The sequence below is a fragment of the Pongo pygmaeus genome, chromosome 17 (assembly GCF_028885625.2).
Source record: "Pongo pygmaeus isolate AG05252 chromosome 17, NHGRI_mPonPyg2-v2.0_pri, whole genome shotgun sequence".
NCBI classification, from domain to species: domain Eukaryota; kingdom Metazoa; phylum Chordata; class Mammalia; order Primates; family Hominidae; genus Pongo; species Pongo pygmaeus.
In genome coordinates, this window is record NC_072390.2 from 73,062,783 (window position 1) to 73,077,974 (window position 15,192).

The 15,192-nt window shown below is 44.4% G+C and overlaps 1 protein-coding gene across 12 annotated transcripts in view; it reads left to right on the plus strand.

The window, feature by feature from the left end:
* The window catches only part of NEDD4L (NEDD4 like E3 ubiquitin protein ligase), a 364,635-nt gene that overhangs the window by 113,201 nt on the left and 236,242 nt on the right, over nt 1-15,192 (plus strand). The window lies entirely within an intron of this gene.

Genomic DNA, 15,192 nt, shown 5'->3' on the forward strand with positions numbered 1-15,192 from the left:
TTGAAACTGTTGTGAGTAGAAAACATTCTGTTTATGAACAGTCTGCTTTTCACTATGACATAGATGGGAATTGTAATTATTCCTGTGCTTTGTCTTAGAGAAGTTACATACATGCATCAAGTGTTGTGTGATCTTGTGCAGTTCTTCTTAGATTGAGTTTTTGGCGCCTCGTGTGCAGGCCTTCTGAAATCACAACATCCCTGAGTTGGGAAGGAACTTCAGGGGCCATCTGGTTCATTATCCTATCCCCCACCGCCTCCTATGCCCCACATTTCTGGCAGCCTACGAGCCTTTGGTCCCTCCCCAGTGCTACCTGGCCAGCTCTCAGCCTCAGGAGGCCACCTGCCTGTGTTTGACCTGGGTTAATGACCGCCAGTTCCTTTCCCTTAATACGACTCATCTGCTCTCCTGCATGCTTGCTCCTTGGGTGAGAGCTGCCCTCTGCAACCTCATAACGGAAAATGACTAGCCTTCTGCCACCTCCTCCTCCTTCCCATGAAAGAATCTGGTCTTTTCTATCTCTCTATTATTTTTAAAACCAGATTAGGTTGGTAGTGGTGGCTCACACCTGTAAAAATCCCAGCACCTTGGGAGGCAGAGGTGGGCAGATCTCTTGAGCCCCAGGAGTTTGAGACCAACTTGGTCAACATGGGGAAATCTCTACCAAAAAAAATACAGGAAAAAAAAAAATAGCTGGGTATGGTAGCACACACCTGTAGTCCCAGCTACTTGGGAGGCTAAGGTGGGAGGATTGCTTGAGGCTGGGAGGTCAAAGCTGCAGTGAGCCTTAATCACTCCAGTGCACTCCAGCCTGGGCAACAGTGAGACCTTGTCTCAAAAAAAAAAAAAAAAAAAAGAAAAATAAGAAAAAGAAACCAGATTAAACATTCCTAAGTCATTCTTTTTGTGACTTTTGCCTGTTTATTAACTATCCTGGCTACTTAAAATGAATTTTTGAGTTATGAATACATGTAGATGGTTTTAAATTCAAAGAAGTCTCTTTTTTCTCAGTCACTTCCATCCCCAGCCAAACACTTCTTATCCCCAGAGTCAGCCAGTGATACCAGTTTGTTGTGTCCATGCAGTTTGCTTTCTGCATTTACATAAGCAAATATTCGTACATACACACACACCCTTTCTATCTTATGGAAAGGCTAGCATATCCTCCAGAATGTTCTCTCTAGTCTATGAGTCTGTCTTTAATTTTCAAACCTATACATACAGAACACCATCATTCTTTCTTAAGGTTACATAGTGTTCTACAGTATGGAATTTGTCTTATTTACTTAAAGCAAAACCACAACCTCCCTCTTTAATCATGCCCCCTAGGTTTGCACATAATGTTGTCCCAGGGCGGAGTATGATGACATTACTTGCTCTGGACTTTTGGTAACACAGGTGGTTTATACTGTCGTGTTGTTGAGTCATAATGAATTAGAGGTAAAATAAAACCTGAAAGATTTCTTCCCCTGCTCTTGACATTCTCATTGTCATGTTTCTTGCTTCCTGTGTTGTTTCGGGCATCTGAGTGTACATACCACTGTAAAACCCCATCCTGTGGGACTTGGCCCACCACGCAGTCTGATGAGATCTTTCAGGATTCTAATTTAGTCATCTGACATTTTATCCAGTTGTGTAGATCAGCTACAGATTGGATTAGCCTGCCATCAATGTCCTCATCCAGATTTTCCTGGCTCAGAACGTTGCACAGAATGCAGCTAATAATAGGGCCCCATGACATAACCCTCTGACACTTTCCTGGAGTTTTCTGATGATTACACTTTGTGTTTTTAGTTTTGCTTTTATATACACACATATATATATCTCCTCATTCTGTTGCCCAGGCTGGAGTGCAGTGGTGTGATCTCAGCTCACTGCAACCTCCACCTCCTCGGTTCAAGCGATTCTCCTGCCTCAGCCTCCCAGGTAGCTGGGACTACAGGCACATGCCACTGCCCCCGGCTAATTTTTTTGTATTTTTATTATTATTTTGAGAAGGAGTCTTGCTCTGTCACTCAAGCTGGAGTGCAGTGGCATGATCTCAGCTCACTGACACGGCCGCCTCCTGGGTTCATGTGATTCTCCTGCCTCAGCCTCCCAAGTAGCTGGGTTTACAGGCACATGCCACCACCCCCGACTCATTCGTTTTGTATTTTTAGTAGAGATGGGGTTTCGCCATTTTGGCCAGGCTGGTCTCTAACTCCTGACTTTAGGTGATCCGCCCAGCTCAGCCTCCGAAAGTGCTGGGATTACTGGCATGAACCACTGTGTCCGGCCCGATGATTACACTTTGGATAAGAGTTAGCAGTTGGGCGCGGTAACCCACCCAGCCTTACCATTAATTCATCTTCACATGATCATCTTGTTTAGAATAAACAGGAGCATACTATTGGTGTTGCTGGCTGGTTGGCTGAAGTTTACGTACCCTGTGCAGGCAGCATATCTGAAGCTACTAACCTTATCAAAAAAGGAAATAAGTTTGTCTGCATGTCTTATTCTTAGTGAAACTTAGCTGTAGATTATTCTCCTTTTCTAAATGCTCACAAACTATTTAGTAATTCTCTCTACAACTTTGGTTTGGATTGATGTCATATATTCACTTCCCTTAAAATTATTTGAGTGCCCAGCTCTTTGCCGGAGTCTAGGAAGTCCGCATTGAGCAGGATGAGGGATTGCTGTGTGGCTCTCTGGCCAGGAACGGTTGCACATACCCCTTTATCCTTGTCACTCCCTGTGACCTGCCCTGGCTCTGCCCTCTGAGAGCACCATCTCTGGGTGTGACAGCTAATTTTAAAGGCAATGACAGTAAAGGGCAAGAAGAGAGCCATAGGGTACTGTGGAGCTTGTTGGAGGAAGACTTAACTGGTCCAGGAGCCCTGGAAAGACTTCAGATAATGTGATACTTAGGCTGATCCCTAAAGGACAAGTAGGAGATCTGAGCAAAATTAGCAAATTAGTAGTTCTGGTGGAGGAAAGAACTGTCATACGCTCCGTCTGTATAATTTGCAGAATCCTTTCTTTCAGAGTTGGGACTTTTTCCCATCTCTGATCTTTGTAATTCCTCTGAGATGACCAGCAGTTTCTCTCAGTCATTGCAGAGTGTGACAGATGGCAGAATCAGTTGTAGAGCTTGGATATTGGGCCATCCTGATTCCTCAATATTTTAGGGCCTTGGTTCTCCTAGTCACTTTCTTCTAGTGGCCAGTGTTAGTGCAGGGGGCGTCACACTGTAGCTCAAGCGTGGATACTTATTTAGCAAGAACATCATATCTACCCAGGAATGAGAAATAGTTATCTTATGAGGATTGGGCTAGTAGTAGCAAATAAGGTATTGGTAGGAATGAAGCAAGAACTTATCTGTAAATGCATGGCTGAAACATTTGGGAACATCCAGAGTTCCAGTGGAGGTGATCCACAGGAGGCAGGGTTGGGATTTGTTCGCTGTCTGCAGAGGAGAAACCTTGTCAGTTCTGTGGCACTGTCAGGACAGAGCCTGGGAATGGAAGGGGAATGGCAGCCTAGAGCATAGGAAATAGAAGCCCAGAGAGGATTCTGTTTGGCAGTGCCCTTCGAAGGCCTGTCCAGGCTCCGGGAACTCCAGCACCCGGGAGCCAGCAGCAGGAAGTCTCCCTGTTTGCGGAGATGGGCACAGCATGTGTTTGAATAATCAAGCTCAGCCCTGGTTCTGAGTGCATGCTCCCCATGCAGCCTGCTGATTGGTTATAATTTGCCTACAGAGTGAAAATGCTAGTCATTGGTCCTGAGCCCCCAAATCCGTAAAACAGGCCATTTTCTCATTTTAAAATTTACAACTCGTCACTTGTCTTGGGTTTCTTAAGAGTTTTGTCCAGGCCAGGTGTGGTGGCTCACACCTATAATCCCAGCACTTTAGGAGGCTGAGGCAGGCGGATCATTTGAGGCCAGGAGTTTGAGACCAGCCTGGCTGACATGGTGAAACCCCATCTCTACTAAAAATACAAAAATTACCTGGGTGTGGTGGCACAGGCCTGTAATCTCAGCTACTTGGGAGGCTGAGGCAGGAGAATTGCATGAACCTGGGAGGCGGAGGTTGCAGTGACTTGAGATCATGCCACTGCACTCCAGCCTGGGCAACAGAGTGAGACTCTGTCTCAAACAAAAAAAGTAGGAGGGGAGGAGAACTTTGTTCTTGTGTGTCTTTAAGATGCTAGAAGCTATTCTGAGCTTACCTAGTGAGATCCAGATATGAAGCAACAGAACTCACCCCAGAGAATGCCTTCTTGGGGGCCTTTGGCAGCTCCTACCTTGTGAAATCTAGACCTCATCTAGTCCAAACTACACTTCCCATCCAGAAACCCAGACTTGACTTTATTGAGAGAGGTCAGGGTTATGACTGCCATGAAAAAATCTAGAATTTTAGATCCTGAGCTATAATTCTTGGCTTTCAACAGAGTGCCATTGTTTATATGATCATTTTTAGAACTATACACACCCGATAATGCTTGTCTTTGTGATCTTGGTGGAATTTAAAAATGTTTCCTGTCTTATGATTTAGAGATTCAGAACAAAAGAACCATTGATAAGTGGATTCTTTGAAGACCTTTTTATGGGCATTTTACCAGCTATTCTGGTAAAAGGAGAGTTTTTAATTAGTGGAAGAGAGTGACTGTGTCCTTCAAGCTCGAACTCTTCCCAGCTTATTTATTTCATGGGCCCTGCTCAATGACAGCCTCCTCCCCTCCCCATAATCATTGAATTACTGCAGATTCTTGGCATGTGAAGATCAAACATTTTTGATTGAGAGTCACTCTAAAAATCTGTCGACACGTGGAAGAATTTGCATTTTGGCTGAGATGCACACTTGAGTCATGGTAGATGTGAGTCTCCTGGGGGTGAGCATGTCCGTGACTATGAAACTGATCCCAGCCTCCACCCACAAGTGACCCTGAACCCGCCACACCCCATAAACCCACCTGCTTACCCGCCTCTTCTTCAGTGATGGCTTTTATGGGTGAAATGATGGCGGAATAGTGGTATCTGCCAAGAACGTGGGAAAAACACCTCAAGTGCCGTGGCCCTGCTCTATTCACAAGTCAGAGACAGAGGCATCCGATGTCATTGAAAGAAAGAAATGTCATGCCAGCACTTTTAAGGCATGGATCAAAACACCCCTTCACACGCGTGTGGTTCAGTGCAGGCCATGTGGAATCAGCACTGGAATGGACAGAAACCACTTGGGGCCTGAACGCAGTGCCCTTGGCATTGGTCTCCTATAGCGGGAGGGTGTGGTCACGGCTCTCTGCCAGTCCCTCACTCGACAGATGTCCTTGTTAGAAGGCCTCCTTCTTCCCTATGAATCACAGTTGGCTTCTCCCATAGGGCATCCTTGGGGCCTGATGGATCTCCACAGGGCCCCCAGAGGGAGTTTTCTAGGTGGTCGGCCACTACCGTTCCTTCAGCTGTTCTCCTTTAACTGAATTTTAGTTTCTTTTTCCTACCAGCTCTTCCTCGCTGAATATCTTCCAGTTCTCTTACAGGGACTGGGAGCCCTTGTTGGGATTTTCTGTCTCCTTGCTTCCTGAGTACTCTACCTGGTAATGCTGTGCAAGCTTTGCAACCTTGTTAGGATGCCAGCCTGTGCTGGACTCATCAGAGACTCCCAGATCTTTGTCACACTCTATCAAGCCACCTTCCCTACAGTTTATTTGCACAATGATTTTTAAAATGTCTTTGCAAGAATATATTTCTGCACTATTCAGTATTTGCTTTATTAGGCTTCATATTAAGTGCCTATTAATTGATAGGCACTTAATTTGCATGCCAGTCTTTAATATTACAGGTGAAATATTGATGCTAGAGCATGTGGTTATAATGAAGCCTGTATCATTTCCAGACAGTCATTTCCTGTGTCACTGTAACTACTTCGCTGGAGTGACACTGTCGCTGAATTCCATAGTGTTCTCAATTGTTCTCAATTCCATAGTGTTCTCATGTGTTCTCAGTTGTAATTGGGTGAAGTATAGGGGTCCCTCCCCTTCCTCTTTTCCTGCCTTCTTTCTTTCCTTTCACAAGGGGTTATTCAAATCCTGCTGCACTCTTTATTGTGTTAGTGCCCTTAGAGTGGGGTTTTGCTGTAGAACTTTCTGGATTATGGAATTGTTCTCTATCTGCACTGTCTAATACAGTGCCCGCTGGGAATGGGGTGGTGATTGAATACTCAGAATGTAGCTAGTGTGACCAAGGAATGGAATTTTAATTTTAATTGATTTTAATTACGTTTAAACAGCCTCACATGGCTAGTGGATACTTTATTGGACAGTGCAGCCTCAGGGTCTAGTTGAGGAAATAAGACTTAACCTGTGAGAGAGAGAGAGATAAAAAAAAGACTGTATTGCCTCATTACTTAAGTGCCAGAATACATGGTTGGTCTGAAGGCAGTCACATAGCCAGGCCTCCTACACTGGGTGTCTATGTCTGATCTCTCGATACTGAGCTCTGGTTTCTGACTTCTAACTGCCCTGTGGGCCCACTGGGAAGACAACCTCAAATCCAAGAAACCCCTATTCCTTTATTTCCCTTAGCCTAAGACCCACCACTCCTCTTTATTTTCTACCAGCTAATAGCAGCAGCCCCCACTAACAACAAAACTGCAAACTTGAGCGCATTCCTTCTCTCTGGCCCTGTAAAACCAGTCTGTCACCCAGCCACATTCTTCCCCCAGCAGGAGCATTGGAGCCAGTCCCTTGTCCTCCGTGCTTATCTGCCAGATGGTGGAGAAGATCATGTAATTAGCATCCCTGTCCTCTCCCTTTCACGTGCCCTCTGTGCTGTCATCCAGGGTGATGGCACCCCTGAGCCACCACTCATCTGGTTACTGTGTTTGCCCTGCATCCTGCAGAGGATGGAGCCAGGTGCAGGCCACACTCAGTTCTTGCACCTGCCCCTGCTTCCCTGGCACACCAGCTCCTCCCAGGACATCAACTTTCTCTTCTCCTCCCTCCTCTTTTCCATTCTTGAAGGCCTGGCCCAAATGTTCACTCATCCGTGGCTTTCTCCAACTTCCCCACCTTTCTCCCTCTCCCCACCCCTTGTGTGTATGTTAATTTCTTCCTTCTCCAAGTTCCTGAAGAATATTACTCATCACATTATTGAACGTTATTGTTGTGGTTACTCGCCTTATACATAATAGAAAGTAAATCTTGGAGGCTTGAACTCTGTGTGATTGAGTCATTATTCCTTGTATGTTTTCAGCACAGGGCAGGCACTTTGGGTTGAGTCACTGTGTGGACTCAGAGCAATGGGGAATAGATGTTGGATGGGCAGGCACCAATTGGAAGAAAAGAATAGGGTCCCTGTGCAGAGCACAGGCTGTTCTTACAGCAGCAGTGAAGCTGCTTGTGGTGAGCCTTCAGTGGCAGGCCAGGCAGTTTTAATTAGATTCATTTGTTCCTAGGGAGATCTCACCAGAGCAGTGGAGAGGGACATTTTAAGAAGATTGGACTAATATGGTAGCAAGCAAATTTGGATGCAGAGACATTGCCTCACACCACCACCAGCTATACAGAGCATGGCACATAATAGGTACTCAATAGGTTCTGAAAGAATGAACAAATGAGCTTAAGCCAACTGGTGTTGGACCATCCTGCCATTAGCAATAACATGCATTGAGGCTGTGGAGTAGAGAACAGTTGTGAATTTAGAGTTATTTCAGTGGCACATGTAAGTATCTCAGCATCTCTTGATTGTCATTCTTTTTGGATTTTTTTAAAATTTCATACTTATAAATGATCATGTATCTTAAGTTTTCTGAAGTAGCCTTGGTTTCACATTTTGACTGTATTTATTATGGTATCAGGTTCCATATTTCTTAAAAGTAATACTGCTGCTGCACTTATATTGAACAAGTCACCAAGCTCTGTTAATTTTGCCTGAAAAATGCCACTGCTTTGACATGATAGAAAACACAGGCAATAGTCTTTATTTCTCACTGCTGTTTTTTTCGTATTTTGAAGAATCACCCTAATACATAGGAAAATCTCGACTTAGCAAAGAGATAAATGAGACTCTAATTATTGCATTGGGTTTTTCACAATGTATGTTAGTTATCTATTGCTACATAACAAATTAGTTTTAGAGTTAGCAGCTTATAAAGCAACAAATATTTATTATCTCACAGTTTCTGTGGGTCAGTAAATCAAAAGTGGCTTAACTGGGTGGTTCTGACATGTGCCTTTGCACAGTGACTGGCATGTAGCAGGCAAGGGTCTCTTATGAGCGTGAGTCAGGATGTCAGCCAAGGCTGCTGTCATCTGAAGGCTTGACTGGAACAGAAGGACCCATTTCAAAAATGAGTCACTCACATGGCTGGAGGCAAGAGGCCTCAGTTCCTTATCACAGAGATTGCTCCTTGGGGCTGACTGAGTGTCTGCACATCATAGCAACAGCTGGCTTTCCCCAGAGTGAATGATCCAAAAGAGAGGTGGAAGCCTAATGTCTTTATGACCTAATCTCCAAAGTCACACACTGTCACCTCTTCCATATTCTATTAGAAAGGCGTCACTAAATCAGATACCCATGGGAAATTACCCACCTCATGAAGAAAGAAATATCGAGAATTTGTGGACCTGTTTCATAACCACACAGCATCATTTCTTGAAGGTAGAGTCACCTTGAGCATTTAAATTAGGGTTCTGCTCTAGAAGTCTATCCCTTTACTTTTCCCCATTTGTTAACCCTTTTTCTACTTGGCATAATAGCCATTACCCAGTAGAAGTTGAGAGATTTAGGTTGCACAGAATCCCACAATCTTTTCAGAAACTCATATCCTTAGGGTGTCTGCTTGTTGACAGCATTGTAGAATTGAAACTTGACCACGTGTTATGTGTTGGGCTGCCAGTGGTGATCAGATGACGGTGAGTAGTCCGTTGAGTTAGGGCTGTTTGCCTCTGTCGGTGTCATCTGGGTTTGAACTGGACGTGCCGTCCTGGTGGGCTGCTTTCATTTCCACCCTGGGTCTTTGTTCTCACTACTCACGTCTTATGCCTCTGTTCCACCGCTGTGTAAGAGGCAACTGTGCACACACCTTGCCTCTGCCATTGACTGTAAGCTCCTGAGAGAGAGAGAATGTGTCTGGTTCAGTTTTGTGGCCCTCCTTTTTGCTAGCACAATGCATTGAACGTAGCATCATTCTGCATTTTTTTGAGTGTATAATTAGATGGTCAATGTGGAGAACTCAGAGGGATTTTAGGAGGGGGTGGCAGCAATATAAGGTTGTGGGGCCCAACATTAAGAGAGGGAAAGGTGTAGCGGGCAGGCGTTGGTGTGGGGAGGGAGAAAGTGAAGAGGACGCAAACTGGCAAGAGTTGGAAGTGACAGGAAGGTGTGTGGGGCGGGGATGGGATAAGACAGTGTGTGAGATTTTTAAAAAAATGCAGGCAGGGGAGGGATGAGTAGGCAGAGCACCAAGGATTTTTAGACAGTGGAAATACTCTGTATGATACTATAATGGTGGATACATGTCATGTCATTATACATTTATCCAAACTCACGGAGTGTACAACATCAAGAGTGAGCCCTAAGGTAAATGATGGGCTTCAGGTGATTTCGATGTGTGAGTTGTAACAGGGATACTACTCTGGAGCAGGATGTTGATCATGGGGGAGGCTGTGAGTGTGTTGCGGTAGGGGGTACGTAGGAAATCTCCGTGCCTTCTGCTCAATTTTGCTGTGACCCTAAAACGCTCTAAAAAGAGTAGTCTTAAAAATGCATGAAGTAGGATCCTGTCTCAGGACTGGGGCAAGAGCAGGTAGGAATGGAAAGAGTGACTGTGGCTGCTGTGTAGCAGGCACACAATGGGCATGGTCCATATGCTGGCTTAGTTATTTTTTAAAGCAACTAAAGTTAAGTAATATATATATAACTTACATATTTACGTGATCCAAAAAACGTTAGTCATCTGTTTTAATCCAGAGAGTGTTTACCCTAAGCCTGCAAATGTGATGGGTAATAGCTAGAACTAGAAAAGTACTTTAGAATATGGAAGGTAAATACATGAATTAATTTAGGTAAGAGTGACAAAACAGTGGAAGTCTCTGACTTAGAACTTATTGTCCGCTTGGACAGCTGGCGTACGTGATCCTGGGGTCACAGTGGCTCCCTGTGCAGGAAGAACACTATTTCCCAGCTCAGATATCATCTTTTTAGAAGAGTACTTTTTAGGAGAGTAGCTGCCATTGTGGAAAATGAGGATAGAAAATAACAGGTTACCTCCTTAAAACAAACTCATAGGAGAAATGGTAAATTCCAGTATCTTGAGTTTTGAGTTGGAACTTGAAATTTATTTTACCACAAGAACACTGTTGATGGATTATGTATTATATAGACTTTGTGGGTGGCCATGGGAATCTAGTAACTGCTTATGCACAGTTTATATGAGTAGGGCTGCTGGATTTCCAGATGACGCTCTCGCAACTGAACCTTCAGATTACCACCTGTTTCTCAGTTTGGACACTATTTATTAGTGTGCTGCTGTCACTTATGACTCGGGCACCTTATCTTGTTTTATGTCTTGATGAAGAATTAGAAAATTCAGTGTAAAAGAAAAACATACGTAAAGCTTATAGAATCACCCCGTTACACAATAACAATGCAGAACAATAGATTAATAACAGGAAGAGATGCTGAAACTTCTCTTCAACCTAGTTTCTACTCTGCTGTTTCTTCTCTGCATTGTACAGCCAATCTATGAATAATATTTTCATTGTCTAAGCAAAGCCACCTTAGCTAAATATTTAATTCTACTGGAGTCATAAACAGGGTTCAAAATATCACACGTAGATTTTATGAAAGTAATAAAATGCTTCAGAAAGTACAGTGGCTCAGCCTGGGGCCACCGCATCTGATAATTCGGTTACACACCTTGTCATGTGCTTCCTAAAAGAATGACGATGGCTGTTTATCTGTGTTTAAGCTTGTCATTTTGAGGAAACAAAGATAAGACATTTTTGCTGTGTCTCTAAAATGCATGTGTAAACTATTTTTATAGAGTAATGCTTCAGAGAGGAGTAAAATTTCCTGCAACAGGTGCTTGTAAACAGCAATTGCTCAGTAAAGGTGACCTCCCAGCTGTTGCCTACATGTTACATAAGAGAACCCCTTCATGTCTTCCATATTTGCAGCTCTGTACCTTTGTGAGTCACCTAAAAAATAACTCATAGGGTTGTTTATCTTTCTTTCTTTTTTTTTTTTCTTTGAGACAGGGTCTCACTCTGTCACCGAGGCTGGAGTGCAGTGGTGTGATCTCGGCTCACTGCAACCTCTGCCTCCTGGGTTCAAGCGATTCTCTTGCCTCCATTCTCCTGCGTCAGCCTCCTGAGTAGCTGGGACTACTGGCATGCATCACCACATCCAGCTAGTTTTATATTTTTAGTAGAGACAGGGTTTTCACCATGTTGGTCAGGCTGGTCTTGAACTCCTGACCTCAAGTGATCCACCCATCTTGGCCTCCCAAAGTGCTGGGATTACAGGCATGAGCCACCGTGCCCGGCAGGTTTGTTTTTCTTATGACAAAATCAAGCCTGGATGGTGTCGTTAACAATGAAGTTAAAATTTTTCTTTTGCTTTCCTTAATACTTCCTTTTTTTTTTTTTTTTTTAACAAAAGTCTGGTTTCTAAACCAAAATATTTAATGCTTCAAAAGGAAAAAAATGCAAGTAAGTCCAAAGAAATGATTCATCTTCCAGAGGTAATTACTACTAACATCAACCTTTCCAGGTCTTTTTCTATGCAGCTATATCATTGAAATTTTTTTAAAAATGAGATTACATTATACTGGAGGGTAGACTGCTATAATAGCTTTTGGTTTTGGATGGGAATAAACAGAAAAAGTCTCATCTCCAGTTCATTTCTGGGGAGGGTCAGGAGGTGGGGGGTGCTTGGCTCTACTCCCTTCATATGGTTTTCCCCTCTTTATCTCCAGGATCTTCCCCATTTCACGGAGAGACATGGATGAGAATGAAGGCTGCTGAGTGGGAGGGGCTTATGGGGCCAGTTTGGAAGAGGACTCATACCTTTTGGCCACATTCCATTGGCCAGAACTTAGTCACATGACTGCACCTAACTGCAAGGAAGACTGGGAAATGTATTCAAGTTGCATGTCCAGGTAGAAAAGGGACACTTTTCTGTGGAACAGCTAGCATGTTTGTAACTCAATTTTATAAACCATTTTGAAACTTTTTTTAAAAGAAGCTTATTTCAGACACATTTTTATATGCTGGATCTGCTCACCTCTCCATCTCTATTTTATTAAAAGTTCTTGCCAGAATCTCTGTCCAATTGTTCTCCCTCCTTCTGCCCTGTTCCCTCACAGCAGCCACAGTGGTTCTTTCAAAGACTGAAGCTACATTTTGTCACTCGCCTGCTTAAAACTTTACAGTGCTTCTCCCCCAATGGTCGGGATAATGTCCACCCTCTCCTGAGGCTGGCCTCTGGGGTCCTTGACCCCATCAGGTCCCACGGTGCCCTGCATGGACTCTGCCATCCTTCACCAGCTTCCCCCCATCACACGGGGCTTGCTGTCAGCCCTTCCTGCAACTCCCAGCCCCGCCGCACCACTCGGCCTCCTTCCTTCAGGCTCCAGCTCTAGTGTCTTTTCGCCAAAGAAGACTTTCCTGATCTCTCAGCCATAAATGTTCCTCTCCCCAGTTGCTTTTTCCCTCTCCCTCTACTCAGTTGCTTTTGTTTAACTGTCATATTGTCTTTGGAGCACTTGCCACCATCAGAAATTACCTTGCATTATGTATTTATAGTCTGTCTTCTGCCTACTAGATGGTGGGTTGCTTGAGGCAGGAACTCTGTCTTGTTTACATCTCTATCTCCAGATAACGTGTCTGGCACATGATGGGTACTCAGTAAATACTTGTGGAATAAAGAAATGTCATTACAGGTTCTCTATGCATTAAAATTTTTTAGAAATGGGGTGTTGCAGCTGGGTGCAGTGGCTCACGCCTGTAATCCCAGCACTTTGGGAGGCTGAGGCTGGTGTATCACCTGAGGTCAGGAGTTCAAGACCAGCCTGGGCAACATGGTGAAACCCCATCTCTGCTAAAAATACAAAAATTAGCTGGGCGTGGTGGCACACACCTGTAATCTCAGCTACTCGGGAGACTGAAGCAGAAGAATCACTTGAACCTGGGAGGTGGAGGTTGCAGTGAGCTGAGATCCCACCACTGTACTCCAGCCTGGGTGACAGAGTGAGACTCTGTCTCAAAAAAAAAAAAAGAAAGAAAGAAAGAAATGGGGTGTTGCTATGTTGCCCAGGCTAGAGTGCAGTAGCTTTCCACAGGTGTGATCATAGCACACTGCAGCCTTGAGCTCCTGGACTCAAGTGATCCTCCTGCTTCAGCCCCTCCCCGAGTAGCTGGTACTATAGGTACTTCAGGTTTTGAAGCATGTGTAAAAAATACTCTAGCAGTAACATCATTTGAGCTGAGCAGGCCATAGAGGCATCAGATGATTAGGAGCAGGGTACAACTTGTTGTGAGAACCAGAAAAGAGCCTTGGCCTACATAACATCCTGTGCTAAAGAAAGAACCCTGACTCCCAGCCTGTGAGTGTTCCAGAGATGGGCAGAGCAGTCCCTGCAGCGCTTCAGGGAACAGGGAAGAGCAGCTAACCCCTGATGCTTCTGTAAGCGCTTTGGGATGCCCTTTGCTATAGTAGGGTATTGTCTTAGTTATCCCTGACTTGCCTGATGTTACTTTACATCCCTTAATCCTTTCATGAAGACTGGCAAGCACATTCAGTCCTGCCAACCTTGAAAGCAGGCCATGTTTGAAAGAACATTGGCACAAACGAGTTGAGAACATCTTCTTTACCACATTCATGTTCTTTACCGTATTATGAGGACACTGTGCTTGCCACATGGGCAGTCTTGGGCATATGTGGTTGGATGGACAGTTGGGTAGATGGAAGACTCCTGGAGTGTGAAGTATCTCAAGGATATGTGTCCATTGCATGGATGTAGTTTGATCTATGCAGCTAATTGACAAAGATCCACATCCTGTACCCTCCATGTTCTATTTTTACCCTGCCATTGTTCTCGTCGACATTCTGTAATCACCGAGGTTTTCTTGCCCTCACCTAGGTCTTGACTAAACATGTTGGGTAGATGAATTTCATATTACTTCTTTCTTGCGCTGTCAGCCATCGTGTTCTTGGGGACTCCATCCTGAGCCTTTTTTTTTTTTTTTTTTTTTTTTTGAGACAGAGTCTCAAAAACAATGAAGGCAGGTGACTGGTGAGGAGAGTTCCAGCCGCTGCATTCTCCCTCAGTCCTCTGTGCTGTCGCCCTTGGTGACCCCTAGATTTCAGTGCCCCTGCCTGACACTGAAGTCCCTCTATAAAGAAGCCCCTTTCTAGCTAGCTAGCTGTTCCATCCTGCACACTCCCACGGAAGCCTTTTGCTGCCATTAGTAAGCATGCCTCTATTTTCTCACCTGTGATTGATCATGCATGATTGAGTTTTGTCTATTAAAGCAATTGATAAGTTACTAAAATGGCACCAAAAGAAATTAGAAAAAAATTGTTGCAAATGTCTGTGAAATCTTTTAAAAAACTGTTGTACTTAGAAGTGCCTCAAGTGACTAATGGAGACTTAGGACTCTGAGTGGTGTCACAAGGAACCTTATGCACAGGGACACTGACATTAGCCTGTACTGGCACCCAGGCTGGAGTGCAGTGGTGTGATCTCGGCTCACTGAAAGCTCCACCTCCCAGGTTCAGCAATTCTCCTGCCTCAGCCTCCTGAGTAGCTGGGATTACAGGTGCATGCCACCATGTCTGGCTAAATTTTGTATTTTTAGTAGAGACAGGGTTTCACCATGTTGGCCAGGCTGGTCTCAAACTCCTGTCCTCATGATCCACCTGCCTCAGCCTCCCGAAGTGCTGGGATTACAGGCATGAGCCACCATGCCTGGCCCCTGAGCCATTTTTTTATTCTTACTCTTAGGCTAGGTTTCTGCAGACCTTGGTTATAACTGCCAGCTCTACATTGATAACTGCTGAGTCTCTAACTCAGACCAGATGTTTCTCCTCGTTTAGTGATACATGTTTTCCATCCAATTGCTTCATAGACACATTGGACACAGTGCTCTATTTCAATTTATGTTGACAGTTCATGACCCAAACTGGAAACCTGAGTTATCCTGGACTTCT